Raw genomic sequence first — 23,602 nt, 5'->3', positions numbered from 1 at the left:
TAAATAGCCAACAGCCATACATGCTCAAAAGGTACGGGGAGGCTATGAAAGTGACAGACTTGCTAGATATACTGGAGATGGGGCAAGTGGGGGGCATGAAAATGAATCGTCTATCTCCCTAAAGTATCTAGTGACACATTGGCGCATCTGTAGGATTAAGGAAAAATTCACCCCCTCCTCAGGCATTTTGAAGATGTTGTGCAGCAACATGCCCCTTGTCACCCATAGTCTGCTTTGATTAAAGAGCATATCGGTTTGCAAGAACTGAATAGCAACTTCAGGTAGGGAATCTGTCACTGCTTCTCCTTTTCAGTTAAGTAGTTGTGCCACTTGATATCAGCTCAAGTTAATTTTCCCCCAGCTTGTCAATTACGCTGTGCCGGTCAACTGTAGTGACAGGTTTAGGCAGCAGGGGCAAGATGCTACCTGCTACCCTGTGTGTCAAGATGCGAATAGTAAATTCTGTGCCCTCCATTATTTTAGGGTTTGGTGAAACTTCTTAGGCTAAATGACCCCTTCTAGAAGTCTAATGAATGAGCATCACTGCCCTCATAGACATGCTTTATAGTCTTTCATGAACAGATATACAGTGGTACCTCTGGTTACATACTTAATTCGTTCTGGAGGTCCGTTCTTAACCTGAAACTGTTCTTAACCTGAAGCACCACTTTAGCTAATGGGGCCTCCTGCTGCCGCTGCGCCGCTGCTGCACAATTTCTGTTCTCATCCTGAAGCAAAGTTCTTAACCTGAAGTAATATTTCTGTGTTAGTGGAGTCTGTAACCTGAAGCATATGTAACCTGAAGCATATGTAACCTGAGGTACTACTGTATCCCAGTATCTATCTGAGAAAATAAAAGGTAAATTATCTTTAAATTATCCTGCTTTGTGTGACTTAACCTTGAATAGGTTAAGGAACAGGCCTTGAAAAAACTTGCTGAGAAGTTCCTCCTCTTCTGTCTCTTGCTAAGCAGCTAAAAACTAACCGGTAAATGAGTACATAACAAGCAGAAATTTAGCAGGTGAGCCACCCTAAACACCACCCAAAACACATGTTAAGATTAAGTCTGCAATCCAATATATATTGCCTGAGTGACACAGTGGGACTTGCATCTGAGTAAACAGGGAACACAGCGGGCCTTGTGTCTGAGTAAACATGTATTGGGTTGGGCAGTGATTGGGAACGTTCACCAGATTTATTTTTACTGAAGTCACAAGAGCAGTGATTGGGGGCTAGGAAAGAAGAGAAAAAGCAAACAATAAGCAAATAAGGAGATTCATTACTGGGGACCGTGTGATATAAGCCGGAATTTGTTCTAGTTTGAGGTGGAAAGGAACTGCCAGAGACAGTTATCCTGCTTTGTGTACCTTAAGATTGAATAGGTTAAGGAACAGACCTTGGAAAAAGCTGCTAAGAAGTTCCTCCTCTTCTGTCTCTCTCTCAGCAGAAGTTTCTTTGATTTGATTCAAGCAAGAAAGGCTACCAAAAATACTAAACAGATACATATTTATTATAGAAGGAGACTCGCACTGTATCCACCGTTCTGCTCTCTGTCTCACACACAAGGTTACAAAATAAATACTAAACAAAAGGACAACACTCCTTAAAGCAGTAAAAACTCCCTGCTTCCTCCCTGGTTACTAGAACATGCTAAATGTTTTGAGGAGGTGTGGCCTTCAAGGAAACAACTCTGAGCATGTCGAAACACATATCTATGATTCAGAAAGGTATACCCTGAAGGAAACCTAATAATGTTGTTCTGTGGTGGTATGTGTAGGCAAGAGTTGCTGTAAGTCTGGAACATGGCAGTTGTAAGCTTTGTTTGGGCTGAAATCACAGAAATGTTTGGGGAAATCTGGATATATGGCAATCCAAATCAGAAGTGTAGATTTTGGCGAAGTTCCTTAAAAATAGCTCAAAATCTTTTTTCAAAAATTTTTGATTTTGCAACAACTTTGGCAACAACAACAACAACAACAACTCAGTTTTTGAAATATGGCATCCCTAGTGTAGGCTGTGGCTGTATGCTATTTCCTGTGTCCTGATAAGTGGGATTGCCGAAATCACCTACCTTACACCCACTGGTCTCCCCATCAGATGCCCCCTCTTCTATATTAGTGTTATGAAGCAGACATTGGGTAGGAGCCCCCATTTTAGCTTCTGAAACATGTGTTTCCAAATTTTCAGGATGTTTCTAAGGAAAGAGTTTTCTTCAGGAGTTCCCCCCCCTCCACTCCGAGCCCCCAGATTTAATATAATGACCATGATATGCAGTAGTAGAATAAATAAATAAACTCCAACCCAATTGATAACATTAGCCTAAAATACGCATGTGCTTCACAGGCCAAATCTGGACTTCAGACTACTAGTTAGTCATCCTTGCTCTGACGGATACATCTTCTTTATGAAAAACCAGAGACTGGAGACTGAATTTCCTTTGTCTGTCTGTTTCTGACATTGTTTTGTCACCCACTTCTCTACCTGCCTATCACTGACCAATGATAATACACACAGAAAAGTCAGCAGTTGTACTCTCTCTAGTGTCTGCAAAAGGACTCCAGTTATGAAGGGCTGTTTCCATTAGTGGGATGTGTTGGTACCATCTTGCTTAATCAATTCAGCCACGGTCAGAAATGAAGAGGGAGATTTCCCCATGAGTCTTTGTTTCTTGTAGACACTCCTTCTGTGTTCCTCGCTCTTTGATGCCATGGTGCTGATTTCATGCTGAGGTCAAGGGAGTTTGATGTGACACTCTGACGCTCGTCTGCTTCATTTAACTAAGGCAGCCTGAAGCATCAGAAGGGTAAAAAAAGAAACTTGCAACAGAAAAGCCTATATATAGACAGAGATTTTCCAATGGATCAAGTTTGCACTGGTACTATCCTGTTTTCTGCTAAATTTTCTCAGCAAGCTGTATCTCTAATCTATAGAATTAATGGCTTGCTTATAGAAATCAGGAACATTTGCACTTCAGCCAGTGGTAACAATTCCACTAGAGGGGAAATGGAAGCTCATTCCTACTGATTGGAGCAATAACATGAAAGAAGAAAAACGAACCTTAGCTGTCCAACTTTTGAATTTGGAAGTATAATTTGTCAGCCTCATTCATTTTTTTTTTAATGATATCACCATCACCCATAAGTGTGCTAAGTTTTTTATGTACAATTGTATATTTAAAAGACTGGGTCGTTTTCAACTACCGTGTCCCGTCAATGCAAGGAATTTTGTTTGTGCAACAGGAGTTTCCCCTCCCCTTCCACTGCCTACACCCTCCCCAAATCTGCTCTAGAGGGTTTGGGAAACTCCTAGAAGAGATCTAGGAAATGTATAGAGGGAGGGAACAGTTCCCTTGCTTGATGATTATCTGCTGGTGGCACCAGCATTGTGGAATGCCTCACTTGCTGAGGCCCCATCTGCATTGGCTTTCTGACATCTCCTGAAGACACATGTTTTTAGGCAAGGATTCTCCTGAACTGAACCTATTTTTAACTGTTTTAATTGCTATGCTCTTCAATTGCTTGTCTTACAGTTTTTAATTAAGGGTATTTTTAATGCTCAGTGGATTTGTTATTGCATATTTTAATTATGCATTTATTTTATAGTCATAAACCACTTACTTGGCAACCATTTTGGCACATAAGCAGCTAATTGTTATAATTAATAACATTAATAATAATTACTTACAGAGAAATCCTTGTGTTGATGGAACAAGAGACTTAGCACTATGTTGATTCCACCCTATAATTGAAAAATTATTATTATTATTATTATTATTATTATTATTATTATTATTATTATTATTATCACCATTATTATTATTATTATTATTATTATTATTATTATTATGTATTAATTTATTATATGCCCTTCATGCTCAGGCCCCAGAGCAGATTACAACAATTTCAAACGCAACATTAAAAGCAGTTTAAAACTTTATTTCCTGACAAGGGGCCACATTCTCTGTTAGGAGTCACATGCCAGCAATGAGGAGAGCTCTGGAGTCAATTAGAGAAACAAAAAACCTAATGTGGAATGAACAACACCCCATGTCAGTTTTCAGTGGTTGCCTCAGATTAGAATTCCCAGGCCTGTGGGAAGTCCACTGGGGACTCAGCTATACTGGCAAAGAAAAAACGCTTTATATGCGCTGTTTCTGCAGTCTAACACTGTGACACCAGATGGCGCTGTGGAGTTCCATTTTTGCTTACCCAGTTTCTCATACAAAGTTGGCAACGTGTTTAACTAAAATGCTTCTTTGATGTGTCTAGATTCAGCCTATGGGATTAATCTCAAAAAAGTACACAGAGGATTTATTCAAGTACCTGAGCTTCAAAACAGCCTCTCTTCTGAAAACTAAGTGAAAGAAAACCAGTTGATTGTCATGTGCTTTGGAAACACTTTGCAAGCTCTGTGCTTGGTACACTTTGGAAATGCTGAACTGGTAAAGGAAGCAAGCTGGTTGTTGGGAGCTTAGGAAGCTCTGTGTTTGGTGCTTGGGAACCCTGCCTGAACCCATTAGCAATGCTGTGCTAGAGCTGTAAGTTTAGGAAACATGATGACCCTATGGCACCTGATCTGCGTATTATTTATTCTGCTCTCCTGTGTCTGGCTGAAGAGGTTTCTCTGCCCGTTGCAGCACTTTACACTGGAAGCAGGGAAGTGTCTCTGTCTTCAACCCTTTCCCCTCTTTGGCGCTGGGGAAAATATACTCGGTTCAATTACCGTATTTTTTGCTCTATAAGACTCACTTTTTCCCTCCTAAAAAGTAAGGGGAAATGTGTGTGCATCTTAAGGAGCGAATGCAGGCTGCGCAGCTATCACAGAAGCCAGAACAGCAAGAGGGATTGCTGCTTTCACTGTGCAGCGATCCCTCTTGCTGTTCTGGCTTCTGAGATTCAGAATATTTTTTTTCTTGTTTTCCTCCTCCAACAACTAGGTGCGTCTTGTGGTCTGGTGCGTCTTACAGAGCGAAAAATACGGTAACTTCTCTCCCTGCCAAGAGAAACCTCTTTCATTAATATGTACCTTGGCTCTTAAGAAATATTCCTACAGTGACCTGAAATCAATAAGAGGTTGCTCTTTTAAAGAGTACAGCTGGCAAGTAAAACAACTGCGCAGCCCCTTTTACTGACAAGCTTCTTTTTGGCATTCCCTCCAAGTGGAATTCCCACTTTGGCCTTATGGCTGCTTCTCAAGAGACATCCACACCACCTTTTTAAAGTACACGGCTTCCTCCTGAAAAACCCTGGAAACTTTGGTGCTGGGAATTGTAGCTCTGAAGTTCTGAAGTTCTGAAGACAGTTCTGAAAACAGTATGACCAAAATAAAATAAAAAATTAGAGTGTTGCAGAGGGAACAAGTTAGATTTCTCTAGAGCAGAACTTTCATATCTTCCTCATATAACATGAGGTAAGCATGTGTGGTTCGTAACTTGTGGTTTTTTAGTAATTTAGGCAAAACATTTCCATTCTCCCCGCTGTTTAACTACTGTATAAACACCGGTAGTTTAAAATATTGGCTAGCTTTCTGTTGCTTCTGCTGTTTCAAGTATTTGCTTTTGGTCTTATTTTATTTGTTTTGTGTTGCAATACATATTACAAGGGGTGGCATATGAAAGTCTTCATTAGACTGCTTATGCATCTCCTCGGCAAGGCAGTGAGGGGTGTGATTTCCATTTTAGTCAGCCTTAACTGCTGGGTGTGAAGGGAAGAATAGGAAGCTGATTTAGACTGAGTGACCGTTAGTCCACCTGGCTCAGTACTGTCCGCACTGACGAGTTGCTGGGCCAAGACATCAGTGCATCCAAGAAACCAGCAACTTTTGTCTCCTCCTTTCCTTGAGCCCTTTCCATTTCAGCTGGTCATCAGAAGGACTTGTAACTAGGAACGGGTAGGGTACCCAAGTTTGCTTATTTCATTTCCCCTCCCAATTATTTTTCTTTGGTGTCGTGTCCTGTTGGTTGTAAACCTGGGGGCAGCAACTGTTTTGTTATTGACCTGCTATGAGACCCTTTTGTGGTTAAAAAACAATGATATTTAAAGAAATGTCTGAACCATCCTTCATACAACCAAAACAATTCATTCACCAGAATGCCTACTATTCCATTAATCAGGACCTTTAGGGGCAAAAATTAAAATTGGTAAACACTCATGAGCTCACTATGTCAGGGAACAATTTTTTTGCCTTTGTAGCAAGAGAAGAAATATTGAACTCGGTCACTACAGCAGTACTAGACCTGGAACAGGACTTTTTATTGTAATGAAATCGCTCCTTTTCCAGTAATAGTATTGGTCCACCCTTTTACCATCCTAAACAATATAACCTGGATAGATTGTAGGTAACTACATGGCAGTGCTAGCACCCATCTCCATATAACAGTTGAAAATGTTCAAATTACTTAGCAATTTTAGGTTCATTCTCCAAGGAACAAACTAACCTTTTGGAACCTCCCCCCCCCTCCGCTTAATCTGCTGCAGCAGTGATCACATCACATTGATTACAATTGACTACCAGTTTGTTGTAGTGGTTAAGAGCAGTGAACTCGTAATCTGGTGAACTGGGTTCGCGTCCCTGCTCCTCCACATGCTGGGTGACCTTGGGCTAGTCACACTTCTCTGAAGTCTCTCAGCCCCACTCACCTCACAGAGTGTTTGTTGTGGGGGAGGAAGGGAAAGGAGATTGTTAGCTGCTTTGAGACTCCTTAGGGTAGTGATGAAGCGGGATATCAAATCCAAACTCCTCCTTCTCTTCTTCTACATTCACATGCAACACTAAGCCTAAGCATTTGTTTTAACCATAATATACTGGTGCACATAGTTTAAGCAATCCCATTTAGCTCCCCCTCCCCCCTTAGTCAAGCAGAGAAACAACAGAGCAGCTCGTTTAGCATTATGTCTGAAACGGCACTCATTATTTGTTTCCTTGGAGGTTGTGGAGTCTCCTTCCTTGGAGGTTTATAAACAGAGGTTGGAAGGGCATCTGTCATGCATGCTTTAGCTGAGATTCCTGCATTGCAGGGGTTGGGCTAGATGACCCTCACGGTCCCTTCCAGCTCCACAGTTCTATGATTCTATGATTCTTTCCATGATCAGGAATTCAATAAGAACAGGGAAAACAGGTAGAGAAAAATGGGACTCCACATTGCCATCTGGTGGCACAATGTTATCTCTTCTCTTTGGTGATCACTCATAGCCAAGTAAGATTATCTTCCACAAACATGGTTTTAACAATGAGTCCGTAAGTGACTGTGGAGGCCAGTTCTGGATCCACACGTCCTTCCACAGTGGGGACATTGGTTTCCAGGAGGGAGTTGATCATGGTGTGGATTTGCCAAGCGTGCCTTCCTCCTAGCACGTTTCTCCCTTGCGTCCTAAGTTCGAGTGACTTCAAAGCCCATGACACCTTTGGTAAAGGCTGTTCTCCAACTGGAGCACTCGCAGGCCAGTGTTTCCCAGTTGTCAGTGTTTATACTACTTTTTAAAGATTTGCCTTGAGACGGTTTTTAAACCTCTTTTGTTGACCACCAGCATTACGCTTTCCATATTTAAGTTCGGAATAGAGTAGTTGTTTTGGAAGACGATTATCAGGCACCCACACAACAAGACCATTCCAATGAAGTTGATGTTGAAGAATCATTGCTTCAACACAGGTGATCTTTGATTCTTCTAGTACGCTGATATTAGTTCGCCTGTCTTCCCAAGTGATGTGTAAAATTGTGCACACTATTATATCACACATGCAACACATATAAGTCACTTTTTCTTTACCAGTCTAGCTGAGTCCGAAGTGACATGTGTACAGTATGTTTAAAATGAACCACAAAGCTTTGTTTAGCATGTGGCTGGTGAACCTGTGGCCCTCTAGATGTTGTTGGACTCCAGTGCCAGCATGGTCCATGGTCAGAAATTAGAGAAGAAATTAGAAGAGTTATACTCCAGTGAGATGCACAAGGGCATGGGTCCCCCATCTCTAGTTTAGTACAATGGTGGCTTTAGGGGTAGGCAAACTGGGCAACAACCCAGGGCCCCACACTTTAGAGGGCCCTCAGATCTTGTGCAAAATTCTGCCTTCCTCCTTTATAGCCAGTAATTCTCCATCTGCCTTGCCTTTAACTCGGTCTCATTGCCCAAAGAAAATGTCAAGCTGCAATTCTGTGTACACACTTGCTTGAGAACAAATCCTGCTGTAGGGTTTATTTCTGAATAAACATGCACAGGATTGCACCGTCTTACATCTCTTTTCTTCTGATTAGTATGCAGAGCACTGGATTTTTGGGAATGAGGCATGCGGCAGGATTTACACATGTGCGTAATTTGTGCAAAATACTATGCTGTATGAAGTTCCAAATCTCATGTGTTTCAGACAGTATGAGAAAGAGGCCAAATTGCAAAATTCTCACTATGTATCAAGATTTCTGCCGATGCTAAGCAAACAGATAAGCAAATCAGCACCAACTTTGAAATGAATGCAAAAGCACAGTGAAAAGTCATGTTTAAACCCTCAACAGATTCCTCTTCTCAGTCTCAGATTGGTGCATGTTTGTTTGAATGAATTGTGAAAGGGCAGCTTTTGTTGAGCAGCTTGTCGGGCAACGGTAGAACAGTGCATTATAAACAACAGTTTGTACATCCTGATATTCCAAATGAGTTAATGATAGATAATAGCGTGGTACTCAGATGACTAACGGCATATTACGGCAATTCTGTCTTACACTTCAAATGTACCCTCCATGGGAAGACATTTTTGTGCATAATAAACTGCCTTGTCACATGAAAGCAAGATAGGTAAAAAAGGACAAAATATTGCAACCAAATTCCAAATTGCAGGAGAGAAAATTAGTTTTCAAAGTGAGTGAAGGAGCATATGGTGCCTAGAACAAATCAAAGAATGGTCTTTGGGTATCAGAGGTGATTCAGTGTGGCTGTGTCTAACACTTACAGTGCCAATTCTCATGCATCTCTAATCATGACAACAAAGCACCATGGTGACATTTCCTTTGGCACCAGCATTGCCAGATGGAATGATCCCTCCTCTCCTCCCCTTCCACACAGTTCTGGAGGTCCTACTGATCCCCCAGAGCCAATTCGTGGGGGGCACTAGAGGTCATGGGGGATGAGGAGGGGAAGTCCCATTGCGAAAGCGGAAGCCCTCACACGGCATATACTTGCGAGACTCTTTCAGTGAATCCCACCCATAGTCCACACTGTACCCCTATGCCAACACTATATATCATTGTACTAGCATGGGTAGCTTTAAAAGAGGATTGGATAGATTAATGGAGGATAAGATTATCAATGGGTTCTAGCCAAGAGGACATATTGTATAGCTTTCAGTTATCAGAGGCAATATGAATGTCCCTCAAAGGAGCTTAGGTTTGGGTGATTTCTATGCACTTATGTCTTGCTAGCTAGCAGGCTTCTCATAAGAATCTGGTTGGTCACTATGAGAACTGGACCAGATAGGCATTGGGTCTGATTCAGCAGGGCTCTTCTCAGTAGTGGATGGTGGTGTTGGGCAGGGCAGCAGTGCCCGCTTGACCTTTGGTTGCCTACATCACTGCTGCATAGCTGCATAGCACAATGGAGAGAAGGCAGGTGGGAAAGCAGCACAGTTGGCTCAGCGGATGCATTTGCACTGCAATGACCTTGCTCCCGCCTCCATCCCAATATACAGCAGCAATGTAGTCAACTGGAGGTCATTATATAACCTGTGAGGCTGATTTTGCAAGCTTCTGAAATAGACTTTGGGCCATGTAAAGAGGCTGTACCAATGTCAAGGAAGCTCAGATCATCACAGGGGCAAACATAGCTCTTTTGAATTACTACGGTGATCTAATAAACAGAATATCTCATTAAGGACCTTTATCTCTCAGTTTGTCTGCTCAGATAGCATCATATATTTTGGATGTCCTTGTTTTGTGGTTTGGTTTCACCTTCCACTGTATTTAGTATTTGACTGGAAGTTCAGGAACGTAACAATAGCCGGTTGAGACAATGGACTGGTGGTTCATATGACAAGGTACCATAATTAATTTTTCATAATGCTGACCTGGGTCAGAAATAAAGGTTCAAAACACGGTGCGTTTAATACTGCACGAAGGGCCAAACTAGATGTTATAAGATACAAGGAATGACAGCAGTTCTGTATCTCTTATAACAACCAGTTATGCCCTTAGCCACTATGCCAACTTGTTGCTATTATGCCATGAAATAACCTCATTCTTTGAAACAAAGCTGCTTTCCATTTATTGGGGAAGGGTGGCTGAAAATGAGCTTCAGTTTTCATTTCAAAAGCACTTTTTAAATTGTCCCAAATGATTCACTTTGAACGCCAGTGCCACTGCTGAGGAAATGAGGCGCTCATTAGACATGTGTCTTTGTGCCAGCTCTCTCCCAGCTAGTGGAGCAATGAGAAAATAGGAACCATCCCTTCTGTCCTTCCTTCCTTCCTTCTTCCTCAGTAACTGGATTACTAGAATGGTTTCTTTGAGGCAGATGAACTAGGCTTTCTTTCTGACACCATTAATGACATTCCCCTTAGATGCTACAGAAATTGAAATGGTCTAATGAGGTTAAAAGATCAGGATGTCCTCGGGACAGTTGCTGAGCCCTCTCCACTCAGCTCAGGGGGCGCAGAAAAGGAAGAGGGGGCTCTGCATGACCCCTTTCCTATCTGGAAATGCCACAAAGGATTTGACAGAAGCCACGGTGTCGTGCAGTAGCTCTGCTTGGTGTCAGCTTGCATGCTAAAGTTTGGACTGATATGGCTTTGTCTCAATCCTCAGTTTCGCTCAGGAGCTGGAAGAAGGTAAAGAGCCCTCCTGCGTGAGGCTTGTGGCATCTTAAGAACTTCTCACTACAATTGTTCTTGGATGGTCTTGCTGGAGTAGAGCAGCCCAGCACCAGGCAAGGATAAAAAAATGACGTCACAGAAACTTCTTTAGAGATAATATGGAGGCTTTGTGCATGAGCTTTAATTGCATAAAAGCAATGTGAGAGTTACAAGTTTATTCAAGCACTCTAGTTCATGCACTGGAGCTGACTCACTTTGAATGACCACCCTAAGGAGGTCAGCCTAACCCTTGGGCTCTTTCACATGGCTGGAGGGTTGTTAGGCAGAATCAAAGGGACCCATTATTATGCACCTCTTCCCAGTCCCTTCCAGTTCCAGCATCTGGCTGAATCCAAGCATCCCATCTCCACTGCCCTTTTTAATGGGTCATCTAATGGGTCATTAATCCAGCATGCAGCAGCTAGACTGGTGACTGGGAATGGCCACCGAGACCATATAACACCGGTCCTGAAAGACCTACATTGGCTCCCAGTACGTTTCCGAGCACAATTCAAAGTGTTGGTGCTGACCTTTAAAGCCCTAAATGGCCTTGGTCCAGTATACCTGAAGGAGCGTCTCCACCCCCGTTGTTCAGCCTGGACACTGAGGTGCAGCACCAAGGGCCTTCTGGCGGTTCCCTCACTGCGAGAAGCCAAGTTACAGGGAACCAGGCAGGGGGCCTTCTCAGTAGTGGCATCCGCCCTGTGGAATGCCCTCCCACCAGATGTCAAAGAGAACAACAACTACCAGACTTTTAGAAGGCAGCCCTGTTGAGGGAAGTTTTTGATGTTTGATGTTTTATGTGTTTTTAATATTCTCTTGGGAGCCGCCCAGAGTGGCTGGGGAAACTCAGCCAGATTCGCGGGCTATAAATAATAAATAATCATTATTATTATGATTATGATTATGACTATTAGCAGTGTTAGAATAAGACTTCAGGCATATCCTTAAGGTATTCTCACCACACTATTAGATGGGAGGGGGGCTCCTGGGGGCACTAAGGCTACATATATGTCACACATTCAAAGCACATTGCCTCCCTCAGAGAATCATGGGGACTGTAGTTTATGAAGGGTGCTGGGAGTTGTAGCTCTGCAAGGAGTGAACTACAGTTCCCAGGATTCTTTGGGGGGAAGCAGTGTTTTTTAAATATATGGGTGCCCAATATATGCCAGTCTGTTGTGGGGACCTGAAGACAGCTTGGAGCTTCACAAATCCTGAAGCTGTCCCTGACTAAAGTCACTTCCAGGCAGTGAGCAATTTGCAGGAGAGATTCAAGAGCACACTATAAATGTAAGTTTCCACAACTGAAGAGAATTACCAGGTTCTTTCACCCAAGAGCTCAACAAATCCACTTTTTAAAAAAGGACTTTGGGGATTAGGATTCTGTGATTCTATGAAGGTGACAGGGCAATGCACTAAGAACTATGGGGTGGGTGAATGTTAATGGAAAGACGTACAACTACTACACAAACAAATCAGGTTGAATGTTCATTGTCCCATAACTACTCTGCAAACAATCAGTATGAATACTGAATAAAGACTATGTCCAAACCTCATTGGACAAACAAATCAGGATGAGTGCTCAATAAACAGATCATTTGCTTGGAATAGTTGGTTAATAGGGAATTCTAGGGGCGTGCAGTTCCTTCAGATATACCCTGAACCAAATCTGGCTGATCTGGGGAGATTTCAGGAGTTTGTCTGAAGTGATCCAGCTTCCTCTGGAGTGGCCTGAACAAAACTTGGGTCCTCCAAAAGTTTTGTTATAAATAATAATAATAATAATAATAATAATAATAATAATAATTTTTATTTATATCCTGCCCTCCCCAGCCAAAGCTGGGCTCAGAGCGGCTAACAACAGTAAAAATAACACAATTTACATAAAATCACAGTCAATTAGTGGTTCATGAGTACCAGAGAGACAGACAGTACGCCAGCTAGAACTGCTTTTTTATAGATATGTAATTTTATTTATTTCAGTTTGTTCTGAAATTTTAAATTTTGCAATTGGTGATTTTATCCTGATACTCGTCACTGACTGTAATAAAACGACAGTATGCCTGAAAACACTGATATATCCCCACGTTCCCCACAAGCTTACTATGTAAGGAAAATGTCAGGGAGGGAGAGGAAGTGACGGTAATTTTGTAAGTGACAGGAAATTATTCCTACCAATTATTCCTTCCTTACAACGTTTGTATTTTTTATGTGATTTTGGTAAAGATGTAGAAGGAATTTTTCAGAAACTGTTCCATTGGCGGGTTTTTTTTGTTTTTGTTTTGCTTTGTGTGCATATGTATGACTGGAAGCAGAGGGCCATTATGGCTGCAAATTCTATTGAATTCTGCCAAAAAAGTTCATTGATTTCCCCATGCTCTTCAATGGGGAGGCACAAAGTTCAGGAGTGCTTATGATTACTTAGCAAGAGGAATATACCGTATTTCTCGCCCTGCAGGACGCACTGGCCCATAGGACGCACCTAATTTTTTTTTGGGGGGGGGAAATAAAGAAAAAAAAATCCCCCCCCAGCTGCGGGGGAAGCCCGAGCTTTTAAAAACGCACCTACCGTAGTTTTTAGAGGAGAAAAGGATATCTTCCTGAAGCAGAGCGCCCCGCACTCCAGGCAGCAGGCTGCTATCCACAGCCTAGGGAACCCTGCGGGAACTCCCGCAGGGCTCCCTAGGCTGTGGATATCTTCCTGAAGCCTGGAGAGCGAGAGGGGTCAGTGCACACTGATCCTTCTCACTCTCCAAGCTTCAGCGAAAGCCTGCATTCGCCCCATAGGACGCACACAGATTTCCCCTTCATTTTTGGATGAAAATACGGGCGAAATATAGGGCGAAAAATACGGTATATGCTATGATCACTCTGAGGATTTCAACATGACTGTACTGCAGGGTCAAACAAATGATTCCAAGATCAGGGAAAAAGCTAGGTTTCAAGCCTTTGGATAAATGTAGCGGTAAGGAGGGTGGAACACAAGCCACTGGACCTGTCAGTCTTTTTCTTCACCCCACACTGCAAAAGGAACTTGCTAAACACCCTAAGGGGCAAGCATTCAACTGACATTCTGATTGATTGTGTGTGTGTTTAGGAAAAGAGAAAACAAGTAGTTTTTGGATAAATTTAGAGTCTACCTCATATTGAAAAAATTCTTCCTGAAGGAAGAGAAATGTATTTTCAGTTATAAAATGCTCTGGCTCCAGGAAAGGCAGGAAGAACAAGGGCTTCCCTCATGAAGAAGGGGGGGGGGAATGGTCGACTCGTCTGTCAGGCATGTGATAGACATTATCATTAACATCCACAGGCAGATCCCAAGATTTTAATTGTCTTTATAGAATAGTTAAAATGGAGAGACATTAAAGTGTGTGTGTGTGTGTGTGTGTGTGTGTGTGTGTGCGTGCAGACACATGACAGTTTTGCTTGAGGGGTTTTAAAAAGTTTTTTGGTTGTCTTTCTGTTTACAGACACAATATTAAATTTTACTAGCCAGTTACAGACCAGCAACAGCTTTGGCAAAACTGGGCTCAGAAGGAATCCTCGGATATATGTATTTTTACAAATTTGGCCACTGCAGTTGTCATGGTGATTGTCTAATCTGCTGGCAATTGGAAAGCTGAGCACAATAGAGACTCTCCCACCCACCACAATCAGGGAAGCGGGGAGGCTCAGAATCACAGCTGTACTGGGGGGCCACTAGGGGGCGCATCGGAAGATGGCTGACAATAACATCTCTCCGACCCACACGAGGTAATTTGGAGGCTATGATGGGAGTAATTAGCCTCCTTACCCCCCCCCCGGATGGTGGCGGGGACTGCCTTGCCTGCTATAACACCCCCGAATTTGTGGGGATGGGGGCACTAGGCACAAAGCCCTCCTGTGGGATTCCGGTGCTCCTGGACGCCGTCCCTGATCCGCGCCACTAGCTGCAAGAACTTCAAAAGAAACAATTTGGATGAAGGAATGCACATATTTGAGGAAGGAGGGGAAGTAAAGACTGCTAACAGAAGAGATCTCTGATAAAACAAGACGAGTCGGAGGAACAAGAGAAATCCATGAGAAGATACGCCAAGACTCGGTATGGCAAATGACTGATGGGGGAGGGGGAAAAAACTTTCCTTTCTTTCCTTATGTGATTAAACAAGAATCCCCTCCCCTCACAAGTCAGAAATGTCGTTTTAAGGACTTAAGCTGTGGATTTAAGGCTGTGTGGAGATAAACTTTCGAACCAAAGCATGTTTTAAGAAGAGCGTGGAATGTATAAGAGCTTTGGAATGACGCAGTTAAAAATGCCGTCGCCATATTGGGAAGTTCTGTCGGAGGACTTAAGTCTGAGAGAAGAAATAGAGCTGTTTTTATATTGTGGGTGAAACTCCTCAGTGGGACTTAAGAGCGACAGTTTTGCGAGATTAATGATGGAAAGAGCGATGTTATCTATGAAGGCGATGATATATGGAAACCATCTTGATTTGAGGATTGGAAGAATGGAAAAATTCACACAGGATTATTATTGGTGTTTATCGGCTTAAGGAGACTATCAGAAGAGATCATAAAGAACAAAGAGAAAATATATGAACAAGATGTGATGTGGAAACAGCAAGATAAGACTGGATAGAATTATGAACTCTTTTTGGACTGATTTGGACATTATTGCAGTAGCAAGAAGATGATCAGAATCCCCCTTCGGATCTTGAAATATGGGTCCCCCCAACAAAATTTAAAATTTGGCTTTGTAATTTGGAATTTATGTGATGTGATTTAATTTGATTTGATTGGCCGGTTAATAAAAATTATTTAAAAAACCAAAACAGAATCACAGCTGTACTGGACGTCCAGTGCCTCTAATGCTCAATGCTGACATCAGAAACTTGACCTTGCCCATAAGTAGTGATTAGTGAGTGTACAGTCCTTGTGCACATATAATCAGTTTATTCCAGCAAGAGGAAACTTCAACTTCCATAGCTATTTAGAGCTATAATCATGCAGGATCAAGTTATATGAATTGTTAAGTTTTCTCCTCAATTTGGCAGGACGGGGATTGTTTGTATGTTTATTTTATGGTATTAGATCCTAATCTAATGGGTGGGGAAGTATTGGCTCTGTGGTTTGGTATATGTTACTAGAAGTGAATGTGGACAGATCCCTAGATGCAAACTCCGGCAGAATACTTTCCGGTAAGAGAGAGCAGAGGTTTTAAAACACAAAAACATACCTGCAACAAAGTGAATTGTGGGTATTTAGGCTTTTGAATATCCCACGGTAAGTCACTTACAGCAACTTCCCCTTTCTACCCCCTTTTGCAGTGAATAGATCAAACACTTTGGTAATTTTAAAAGAAGTTTACTTACAAACTCATCAAAGATCAAATTCTTGTGTATTTCCATATAGCAGCAAAAAAATAAAAACCCCGGGTAGAAGAACTTAGTTTACAAAGTATGGTAAAGGTTTTTGAACACATGGTCTGAGCTTGGAGCAGTTAAGCCCAAATGTCCTCTCAGGTTGGGTTCACATGGTGGAAGAAAGAAGGCAAACAAAAGAACTGCCCATCGCTGGGCATGAGGGACCGTGACCTAGTCAAGACTAGCAACAGCTTACTCTATGGTCTTAACCCTTTCATACATTTAAATTGAGCCAAACATGCGTGTTATATGAGGCTGCATTTCTCACAGGCTCATGGACCAGCTGCAGCCTTCCTGGCCTCTCTGTCCAGCCCATGGGACTCACCCATACAGGCCATGCCTCTCTCCCCTGGTCCTCTTCTACACCCTCATTAAGTGCTCATGCCTGACCAAGTCCTTGAATTGTGATAATGCCTCTTGTTTTGCCTGGATGGATATATTTCTGATGGAATGTAGCTTTCTGTACAAAGGTGACATACAGATCCTCTGCTCTACTCACTTCTGCTTCTGACTGCACCCACCACTGCATGTGTCCTCCAGAAGTTTGCACATAAAGGATTGTGGGCCTTGGGCTTTAAAAGATTCTCTGTTCCTGGACCAGGGGACAACTGTGGTAGCCCATTACACAAAAAAGATAGCAGGGAAAGGAAGGAAGAAGAAAGGACAGGAAGAGAACATCTGGAGACATAAAACCCACAGGGTTATTCCATTTCGGGACAGCAAAAGTTCCAATGTTTGAGTCAAAAACTTGTATAACTCAGCACATGAGATATCAGCAGCTAGTGAAATAAACAGAAAACCAAAGTACAATGAGCTTACTAATGAAACAAACTCTTTCCCTCCCTTCTTTATCTCTTTACGGGAATACTAGGATATGTTTTCAAATGTGGTGTGGAAGGAAGCCAGTCAGCACAGCTAATTCTCTGGCTTCCTTGTAAACCTTTTCTTTCTTGTTGACCTCTTTCAGTTGTGTATTTGGAGAGCTACCGTATTCTCTTTCAGAAATGTGTGGTGTACAAAGTCCATTCTCCTATATGTCTCTCTTTACAGGGTTATGTTAGGGTTGATGTTTTTTTCATGGGCCAAGACTCAATGTCTTTAATAGGTGCATGAAAGGCAGAAAGCAACACTAGAACATGACAGCATAAGAAGAACCCGTCTGGATCAGACCAAAGGCCCATCTAGCCTGCCATTTTGTTCTCACAGTAGCCAGCCAGATGCCTATGGGAAACCTTCAAGTAAGACCCAAATGCAACAGCGGCATCTCAAGTTGTGATTTTGTTTCTGTTAAAAAACAACAATCCTGGGAGATCCTTCTTCCTCTTTGGCCCAAGATTCTAGGGCCTAGAACGACCCTTTCAGTACCTGAGGTGAAATGAATGTCTCTTCGGTCTACTCCAGCAAGTAGATACACTTTATGGAAACAGGATAGGAAGGACTGATGAACACACGATCCCTGTTCAGCTCTCTGGTAATCTCTCTTGGGAGAAAGGTGCAGGAAGCAAGCTGTCAGATAGATAGATCATAGAAGGGCCGGTCAAAGAAAGCATGATTTTGGATTATCTCTGTGAAAAACTTCACCTACTGACTTCACCTACTGCAAAGTAGGAGGTGGGGTTTGCTGTGCTGCATTTAATTGTACAAGTTGACGTATAAGTAAAGGCAATAAACAACATTTAAAAAGTAAGTATTTTGTCACCACCAAATGCTTAACATTAAAAGTAAACGGGTTTATTTCTTTTTAAGGGATCCTCTTTCCTTTGTAGATATAAAGCCACGTTGCTATAGGATTTTTAAAATACCAATATTGTAATGGAGGAAAGAGGAAGGCTGTAGAATTGAGGAACACTCTTCCTCTGTCTTCAGGAGTACCTTTAAGGAGGGGACTGCAGTGGGTATGGGGGATCATCAACAATGCAAAGTTGTGTCTTGAGCAAGCACAGCTACTTTTGGATACAGTGGAATTGTTTTACAGTTGCTGATAGGGGTCTTATGTTGCTGCACCACAACCATCAAAATCAAATGTCTGTGTCTGCTCTAATGTCAGAGGCAGACATGTAGTCTCAGGGATTTCTTTAAGTTCCAAAAATCTTATTTGCATTAAATTTTCATTCCACTGACAAAGATATCAAACTACAAGCTCACAGCCACAATCTTTGTTCAGATTTAGTAGTGAAACAGGTTAAAATTTCCATTATAGTAGTAGTCAGTAAATGTGAACTTTCTAAACATGAAGAAACGCTTTCTCATTATTTTTTGCCTTTGCTACACAATGAGCTGGTAACCGCATCCATGTACTAAAAATGTTGTTTAGATCCCAATGATTGGGATATAATGGAGGACTCCTAGTGCATTCCTTCGACTTTGGAAAGTGGACTAAGTAATTCGAAACTACAACATTTTAGGATAAATTTGTACTTGTTCTTAGACAAATTGCTTGCTTCGTTTAGGAAAAAGAGCTTGCATATGTAGTTGTGGTTAATGGTTTGTTTTTTTGTTTGTTTGTTTGTTTGTGAATGACAAGCTGTGTATGCCTAGTATAGCTGTACTATGCTATTTTATGCTTTCTTTCATCTTTATTCTGTTGCTTAAAATGCATATGCCTCTTGGCTTGTATTAACTACCACTCTGTCTCTGCCTGTCCAAATCCACATGTGCAGATTTCTGGAATTTGCAAAGAGGCATCTGAGGGCGTATAAATTGAGTTATCACTGAGATTTACTCATCACAGTGTATAAGCAAACTCCCTTTTACTATGCAAGTGAAAGAGATCTGTAATAAACAGCTAGCCTGAAGGGATGCAATGTTGATAGCTTAGCTGCTAAACATTTTTTAAAGTTCTTCTTACTTAATTCATTTTTTTAGATGGAGAACTCAAGACAGTGTTTGGTGGAATAGTTCCATTAACTTTCCCTGAACTATGTCTTGGGAGATATCTGAGGTCATCTTTTCTCAAAGAAGAACATGTAGGTACCTGTCAATAAAAAGCTATTAACGTAAAGCACTTCTCTTTATTGCTGTCACTTCAAGTTCTGAAAACCAAGTTATGGCAATTAAGTGTTCTTTCCTCAAGTACAATGAAGTCTTCCTCTAATCTAGTCTGTTCCAAAGGTTATTCTCACTGTTGTAATTATTTCAATGGGCCACTCTGTGAGTCCTGAGACTTTGATGTGCTGCATAAGAACTACTAAAGTTCTACCTAGTCCAGTAGTCCATCTTCAACGCTGGCCAGACAAATTTAGGGGTCTGGATTTCAACCTCCTAATCAACCTTGACAGACACATCCCAGGCCTTCTCTTTTTTTTCCAGGGAACAGGCTTAGTAGTGCAGCAGCAGATTTGGTTGAGTCATGTTCAGGTGAGTCAGAAGCAAGACAAGACCAGAACCCTGGACAGAGCAGTGGCTGAAATGGAGCCATCTATACCCCTAAAAGGCTGTTGCCTTGTTTTACAGCTCTTGGCTGCTACAGTGAGGGGTGACAGGGGTTGCCCCAGGGGTTAATCTTCTGAATCTGTGTAGAATCTGTCAAAATCATGTCTTCTGCTCTGGAAGAAGGACCTTGTAGGGGAGCTGGTCATTGTCACATTTTCCAGTACCACTGGTCTTCACATTTACCATGATCACTGATTCCTCCTGTGCACTCTCTGGCAGATTGGATGATGTCTCATGTTGCCTACAATGTTTGTCCTGGGCAGACAAGTTGCCATACAATCCACTTGCCTGTCAGGAGATGGAGATATGTTAGATCCTACAGCCTCTGAGACCCCCCCCCAAAGAACCATAGAATTGTACCCTGTGACACTTTTTTGGTGATAAAAGTTGATCAAACGTTTTCCAGACATCCCATCCTACCAAACCAGTCTTTTAACCTAAGGAAGTTATGTGGGCAAAAGGGTTTCCCACAAGCTCATAAATTCCCCAATACTGGAGAGGTAATAAACTTTATTAAATATAGCCAAAGGCTTTTGTAAACCCCACATTCATTCATTCATACTACAAATGAGTAGTTTACAAAATAAAATGTACATTGACAACCTATATAAAATCTTCCGTAACTAAAACTTATGCACCATATTTACTGCATGTGAAACTGAGTTTCTGCCTGTTTACACTTAATGCTGTTTTCCCCAGTAGTTATTATAGTCCTGGTATGTAAACCTGCACTTCTTGTTAATATTTATTGCCTGTCACAAACATTTATTGAAGTTCAGTTTCCTTCATTTTGTCTGTTGCTTTATAATACCCACTTAAGCAAAGAAATCTGTCTACTATTTAATGATAGAAGAAGAAAGTTAAGTTGATTAAATCCATTGTGTTTCGTAAAAAATACACCTTCTTTCACCCAAAGAACTTGGTAGATAAATCTGACACATTTTAGGCATGATAATTTTTTCTGTAGTGGAGAAAGTGGGTCCTGCATTAATGCTTCTCAGGCTCTTCCCGGACATTGGGCATCTTGTTCCACCCTCCAAATTGGGCTGTTCAGCCTGTGTATCTAATCATGTCCTGGTTCTTCCTCTATTAACAGCTAAGATTGTTCGTTCTTATAGATTCCATTTAATAACTTGCTTAGCTTTCCCCATTCATAGTGAAGCCTTTTCTGCAGTGGCTCCTCGTTTGTAGAATGTTCTCCTCAAGGAGGCTCACCTGGCACCTTCATAACATATATTTAGGTACCAAGTGAAATCCTTTCTCTATAGCTAGGCCTTTGGCTGATTAACATTCTATGGCCTTTTAAATGTGTTTGGGTGAGGGGAGTTACTGGTTTGTTTTTGCTTTATTATGTATTTTGTGTTCTCATTTTGTATTTTTATGTTGTGAACTCCACTGTGATCTTCGGATGAAGGCCAGTGTGCAAAAACAAACAAACAGACAAATAATGAGGTTAAATATGGCCCAGAAGCAACATTTATTTATTGTATTTGAGAAGGTGGTTGCTCAACCTGCAACTGTATACATTTTGTTTATTAGAGGGGTGGAAAAGCTTCAGGTTCCTGCTGTATACCGCAAGAAGTGATGGTTCTGCTTGGGAATATGAAGAATCTATTTGAGCCTTAGATGTGGCTAGTACTGAGACAAAGGCTGATATTAGCAGGCACCTAGGACTTTAGAATATTTATGTAGCTGTAATTCATTATGACTTTGTTGTTGGTATGGTTTTAATCCTTTTCTAGGTATAAGAATTGCCAAAGATGCTAGATGTAAGCCATCTGGCATATCTCAAATTTAACAGCATTCTTGAATTGAAGAGATGGGAAGCCTCAGCAAGACACCTTTGGGTTTTTTGCAGAGAAGAATAGCAGTCTATATTGGCAGTTTAGGTGGAGCTAGGACAGTGCATGAAGGAATCTTAGGTCTGGGGCAGAGACAGGGAAGAACCAGAAGAGTAACAGGTAGAATCAGAACTTAAACTTCTAGGTAAGGAGTTCTGGTGGGTTAAAGGTGGAGCATCTGGAGTTTGATGGCTTTTGGAACTCAATACTGGTTAAATGGAAGACCTCAGTTGTTCATTGATTTCACTAAGGAGACCAGCGAAAACAGGGTATTCAAAATGTAGGAGCAATGTCTTGTTAATCTTTAGGGCTGGGCTGGGGAACTGAATCTGGCTCATGGGCCAGATGTTCTTCCCCCTACCCCCTGGGGGCTGAATGCTTTGCCAGATACTGCTTCACAAAGGCATTCTCGGGACCCAGCAATCAGCTGATGTTCAGGTCTTGTAAAGCCCCTTTCAACATGCTATCAATGCAATCTGCTATCTGCTGCTCCAGAGAAGCGGACACAGTTCTCTATCTGCTGCTCCAGAGAATGCTATCTGCTGCTCCAGAGAAGCGGACACGGAGCAATGGTTCCAAACTACAAGAAAAAAGATTCCACCTAAACATTAGGAAGAACTTCCTGACAGTAAGAGCTGTTCGACAGTGGAATTTGCTGCCAAGGAGTGTGGTGGAGTCGCCTTCTTTGGAGGTCTTTAAGCAGAGGCTTGACAGCCATATGTCAGGAGTGCTCTGATGGTGTTTCCTGCTTGGCAGGGGGTTGGACTCGATGGCCCTTGTGGTCTCTTCCAACTCTATGATTCTATGATTCTATGATTCTATGATTCTATGATTCAATGCACATTGAAAAAGACTTAGCAAGACCCAACAGTCGGCAGATTGTCAGGTCTTGAGAACTGCCTTGCGAAGCACAACCTTGCAAGGCATTTTGCAAAGGGGCTCTACAGGACCCTGAACGTCAGGTCTTGAGAAGCCATGTTGAAAGCACTGGGCAAGATATTGCTCTGAAAGGCACTTCTCAAAACCAGACAAGTTTAGGGACTTCAGAGACCTAGCCTACCTTGTCCTATCTCCTCCCACCATTGCAAAATTTTCTATAATGTGCACCCTTCACCAACCTGGTGCCCTCCAGATGTTTTGGACTACAGTTTCTACAGTATCAGACCTACAGCTAGCAAGGCTAATGGGAATCCAAAACAACTGGATGCAACAAGGTTGGGGAGGATTGCCCTGATTGCTGGCTTTCCTAAAGGGAGATTATTAGCAGCATTTCACTTGAGCATTCCAAATCTTTTTGCAAACACAATGAATCAACGACCCAGGTGGTTTTGTATGACTCTGGAAATGTTCACAGTGACTTCTGCTTGACCTCCAATTATCATCCACAGCGTGAGATATAGTGAAAACAGATGTGATCCCTGCCCCAGAGGGCATATGCATTGTTGCTGTGGTAAGATTTCATATTTACAAGTACAGTGGTACCTCGGGTTAAGAACTTAATTCGTTCTGGAGGTCCGTTCTTAACCTGAAACTGTTCTTAACCTGAAGACCACTTTAGCTAATGGGGCCTCCTGCTGCCGCTGCACCACCAGAGCACGATTTCTGTTCTCATCCTGAAGCAAAGTTCTTAACCTGAAGTACTATTTCTGGGTTAGCGGAGTCTGTAACCTGAAGCGTATGTAACCCAAAGTAGCACTGTAGTGAATCTGATAGTGAGAATCTTAGGTTCTTGACTCATGAAAGTTTCTTTGTTAGTGTACACGCAAGGAAAAAAATGTTGTTGGGTGGCAGAGATAAATAATGTAAATGGATTACACTTCAAGGATCTCAGTCTCTTACAAGTCCATTAGTTGAGAAGACATTACAGAAGCTTGCATCATTGCAAGCACTGCAGCATCCTTTTGCTGCCAAGGGTAGTAAAGAACTGCAGTAGGCCTGCCAGAGAATCTTTACCTACTTCAAAACTTTAGGGCACTTCTACACAATATGTTTGTAGGTGCTGGCACTCTAAATTAGCATCGTATGCAGGCCAAGTCATTATTCAAAATGATTGGATAATCCAATTAGCAAATCATGGGGACAATGAAGGACAAT

At 42.0% G+C, this 23,602-nt stretch overlaps 1 protein-coding gene across 3 annotated transcripts in view; it reads left to right on the top strand.

Moving 5' to 3' along the window:
• LTK (leukocyte receptor tyrosine kinase) overlaps window positions 1-23,602 on the top strand; it is a 105,157-nt gene that overhangs the window by 14,372 nt on the left and 67,183 nt on the right. The gene's annotated exons all lie outside the window — the stretch shown is intronic.

The sequence above is a fragment of the Podarcis cretensis genome, assembly GCF_951804945.1.
Source record: "Podarcis cretensis genome assembly, chromosome: 1".
Classification (NCBI taxonomy): domain Eukaryota; kingdom Metazoa; phylum Chordata; class Lepidosauria; order Squamata; family Lacertidae; genus Podarcis; species Podarcis cretensis.
The sequence above is the reverse complement of the archived record's forward strand: the minus strand, read 5'-3'. Positions and strand labels throughout refer to the sequence as shown.